Below are 4,506 nucleotides of genomic sequence, written 5' to 3'. Positions count from 1 at the left end.
CTCAATGGTAGATGGGGAGACTGCCCTTGGTTGGTCCTCCACAGTCATAGCCAGAGTTGCCTCGTTGTCATTGGTGGATAGAACCAGTGCAGTTTGCTCACCCTCGATGGTAGATGGGGAGACTTCACTTGGTTGGTCCTCCACAGTCATAGCCAGAGTTGCCTCGTTGTCATTGGTGGATAGCACCAGTGCAGTTTGCTCACCCTCAATGGTAGATGGGGAGACTGCACTTGGTTGGTCTTCCACAGTCATAGCCGGTGTTGTTGGCTCTCTGTCACTGGTGGATGGAACCAGTGGGTTGTCCTCCCCCTCCAAGGTGGGGGTGGTGACACTGGGAGATGATGGATCATATTCTCCTGGAGAGAGAAAAAAATGTTTTAATTCTTTCTGTTTTATAAACATACAAATCTTTAGACATTAAAATATATTTTCTTATTGTGCATTTATAACTTCTATATATACATAGACACCCCTCCCCCCGGGAGTTCATTCTCAGCTCCTGGCTTTTTTGTGCCAGAACAAGTGTACCGTAAAGTGCTTTAAAAAGCCCACATAACTTCCCTAACAGCTACTCACCCCCCAAATGTCATGATTTCTACCAAGAGATACCAATCCTAATGTGATATCTCACTGGGCTGAGATCTCGGTGCCAAAGACCACTGATCTTCTACAGGGGGAGCCCATTGTGGTTTATTATGTATGCTGCCTGTTTAGTAGTCCTTGTTTTGTAATGATGCTTCCTCTCAATTCAATGTCGTCATTCTGCTAAATCCTAAATATATATATATGAGCGCGTCACTAGCTACGTTGACTGCCACCAGATGCCATCAGGTGTCCCAAGCGGAGTCTGTCCTTACATCAGGTGCCCCATCAGAGGTACCTTCCTCACATCTGTGTCCATCAGCGGAGCCAGTGGCGAACTAAGTGGGGGGCGGGGGCGGGCCGCCCCGGGTGCCACACATTGGGGGGGGTGTCAGGCCGGCGTCCTCCCCCTCCGCAACTGAAGAGGAGACAGCGCCGTGGGTTCGCAGCCCACACAGAGAGAGCCCGAGGCACTGGCAGTGGGCGGCATTGCAGGGGGGAGGTGCGAGCAGCACCCGAGTGGAGTGACACCTGTCGGCTCAGTGATCTAGGACCCGGTGGCCGGCGCAACAATCCTCTTCTCTCTGTGGTCAAGTCGCGCCATTCTGATCAGTCTCGGCAGCGGCTGTCACTCACAGCCGAGCAGAGTGAAGCCGCCTCCCCTTCCTGCATGCACAGCACTGTGTAGACGTAAAGGAGGAGGGGGAGGCAGCTTCACTCTGCTCGGCTGTGAGTGACAGCCGCTGCCGAGACTGATCAGAACGGTGCGACGCGAGTCACGCGACCACAGAGAGAAGGGGATTTTTTACGCCGGGTCCCGGATCACTGAGCCATCAGGTGTCACTCCACTTGGGTGCTGCTCGCACTTCCCCCCTGCAATGTCACTGACTTGGGCTCTTCATGTGTGTTCAGGTACATTATGGGTCTGTGGGGGGGGCTGTATTGTTAGGGGGTTCTTTACTGTAGGGGGGTCTGAGCGCTGTAGGGGGGTCTGAGCGCTGTAGGGGGGTCTGTGCACTGTAGGGGGGTCTGTGCACTGTAGGGGGGTCTGTGCACTGTGGGGGGGTCTGCACTGTAGGGGGGCTCTGCACTGTAGGGGGGGTCCTGCACAGTAGGAGGGGTCCTGCACAGTAGGGGGGTCTGCACTATAGGGGGAGGGGTCTGTACAGTAGGGGAAGATTTGGCACTGTAGGGGGGTTCTTTACTGTAGGGGGTATGCACTGTGGGGGGGTTCTGCACTGTAGGGGAGTCTTGCACTGTAGGGGGGTCTGCACTGTAGGGGGAGTCCTGCACTGTAGGGGGGAGTCCTGCACTGTAGGAGGGGTCCTGTACTGTAGGGGGGTCCTGCACTGTAGGGGGGTCTGTACTATAGGGGGTCTGCACTATAGGGGGAGAGGTCTGTACAGTAGGGGAAGATTTGGCACTGTAGGGGGGTATGCAGTGTAGGGGGGTATGCACTGTAGGGGGGAGGGGTCTGTACTGTAGGGGAGGATTCTGCACTGTAGGGGAGTCTGTACTGTAGTGGGGGGGGCCTGTATGGTAGGGAGGGAGGTCTGCACTGTAGGGGGTCTGTGTAACATGCAGGGGGTCCAGAGCTGTGAGGGGCTGTGTAATGTAAAGGGGTGCAGAGGTGCAGGGTGCTGTGTAATGTAAAGTGGTCCAGGGGTGCAGGGAGCTGTGTATTGTAAAGGGGACCAGAGGTACAAGGGCTGTGTAATGTAAAGGGGTCAGGAGGTTCGGGGCACTGTGTTATGTAAAGGGGTCCAGAGGTACAAGGGGTGTGTAATGTAAAGGGGTCCAGAGGTGCAGGATGCTGTGTAATGTAAAGAGGTGCTTAGGTGCAAGGTCCTGTGTAATGTAAAGGGGTCCAGAGGTGCAGGGTGCTGTGTAATGTAAAGGGGTCCAGAGGTGCAGGGTGCTGTGTAATGTAAAGGGGTCCAGAAGTGCAGGGTGCTGTGTAATGTAAAGCGGTCCAGAGGTGCAGGGTGCTGCGTAATGTAAAGGGGTCCAGAGGTTCAGGGTGCTGCGTAATGTAAAGGGGTCCAGAGGTTCAGGGTGCTGTGTAATGTAAAGGGGTCCAGAGGTTCAGGGTGCTGTGTAATGTAAAGGGGTCCAGAGGTGCAGGGTGCTGTGTAATGTAAAGAGGTCCATAGGTGCAAGGTCCTGTGTAATGTAAAGGGGTCCAGAGGTGCAGGGTGATGTGTAATGTAAAGGGGTCCAGAGGTGCAGTTGTGGAGAGGGGGGGTACACAGTAGTGACAAAAAGATATTGAAGGATGCAGAGGTATGCAGGGGGCACAGTGGGGTATTTTTAAATTTTAAGGTGGGGGGTGCCAGATATAGGATCCGCCCCGGGTGCCAAATGCTCTAGGTACGCCTCTGAGCGGAGCCCCTCCTTACATCTGGTGCCCCTCTGACATCCAGACTGAGCGGCCCCCACATCCACAGACTGGCCCCGGCATCCACAGACTGGCCCCCACATACTCACTGCACGGACTTCCCCGACAGGACATTACATCTCCTGGCCTTCAAGCGGCAGCCGTCGTTGCCACGCTGACTTTGAACTGTGGCGCCCACTGCTCTTCACACACACTGCAGCGGGGGTGGGCGGTGCCACAGGTTCTCTATTGAAGACCAGCTTCTGGTCTTCTTAAAAATGGCGGCCCGCGGAGACATTGTCTCCGCTGGATGCGGACCTCTAGCGGCCGGCGACAAAAAAACTGGAAATTCAATTTCCCAGCACAAACCGAATCCCCCATCCGGACTATCCCGCGTTGCCACCATTCATCAATTTTCTCTTCCGTCCATGCCCAGAGAGATTAGCTTGAGTGCCATGGGTTGCAAACTTCTTGATAATGTTGAGCACTCCTCGACTCGAGCTTCTCTCCTTTTTATCTGCTTTCAGGTGTTATTTTTTTATATTGCCCACACCTGTTACTTGCCCCAGGTGAGTTTTAGGCTGGGTTCACACTGCTGCGGTGCTGAGAATCGGATGTGATTCGCACCGCACTGCAGTGCAAATCACATCCGATCTCTGTGCGATGCGAGTTCAGCCATACAGATAGTATGGCTGAATTTGCATCGCACCCGGCCCAAACTCGCACAGGACCCTTTTTTTGGTCCGCAGCAGAATCGGATTGCATGGGTGTTCACACCATGCGATCCGATTCCTGTCCAAGTTTGCAGATCGCACTGCGATATGCGAACTGATCTGGGGGTGTCATTAACATTTCACTGACACTCCCAGCAGTTCGCATAGGGCAGTGTGAACTGCCGCCGGGAGGTATGCGATGCGGGAACCCGCCACGGATTAGCGGCGTTCCCGCATCGCTGCAATGTGAACCCAGCCTAAAGGAGCATCACATGCTTGAAACAATCTTATTTATCCACAATTTTGAAAGGGTGCCAAGAATTGTGACCAGCCCATTTTTGGAGTTTTGTGTGACATTATGTCCAATTTGCCTCTTTTCCTTTTTTTGTTTTGTTCCAATATACACAAAGGGAATAAACATGTGTATAGCAAAACATGTGTTACTGCAAAACTTTTCTGTGAGAAATACTTGATTTTCTGGAAACATTTCTGGGGTGCCAACAATTTCAGCCACAACTGTATATCCCATAGTTTGTAGACGCTATAACGTTTGGGTAAACCAATCAATGTACGCTTACTGGGATTTTTACCAAAAATATGTAGCAGAATATATATTGGCCTAAATTGATGAAGAAATTAGATGTTTTACATTTTTTTATTGGATGTTTTATAGCAGAAAGTAAAAATATTGTTGTTTTTTTTTTTTTTTTTAAATATTCAGTTTTTTTTGTTTATAACGCAAAAATGAAAAGCCGCAGAGGTAATCAAATACCACCAAAGGAAATATGTATTTGTGGAGGGAAATGACACATTTTATTTGGGTACAGCGTCGAC

Source organism: Lithobates pipiens, unplaced genomic scaffold (assembly GCF_037356315.1).
Source record: "Lithobates pipiens isolate NorthernLeopardFrog02 unplaced genomic scaffold, aLitPip1_a1.2 Scaffold_18, whole genome shotgun sequence".
In the NCBI taxonomy this organism is placed as follows: domain Eukaryota; kingdom Metazoa; phylum Chordata; class Amphibia; order Anura; family Ranidae; genus Lithobates; species Lithobates pipiens.
The sequence above is the reverse complement of the archived record's forward strand: the minus strand, read 5'-3'. Positions refer to the sequence as shown.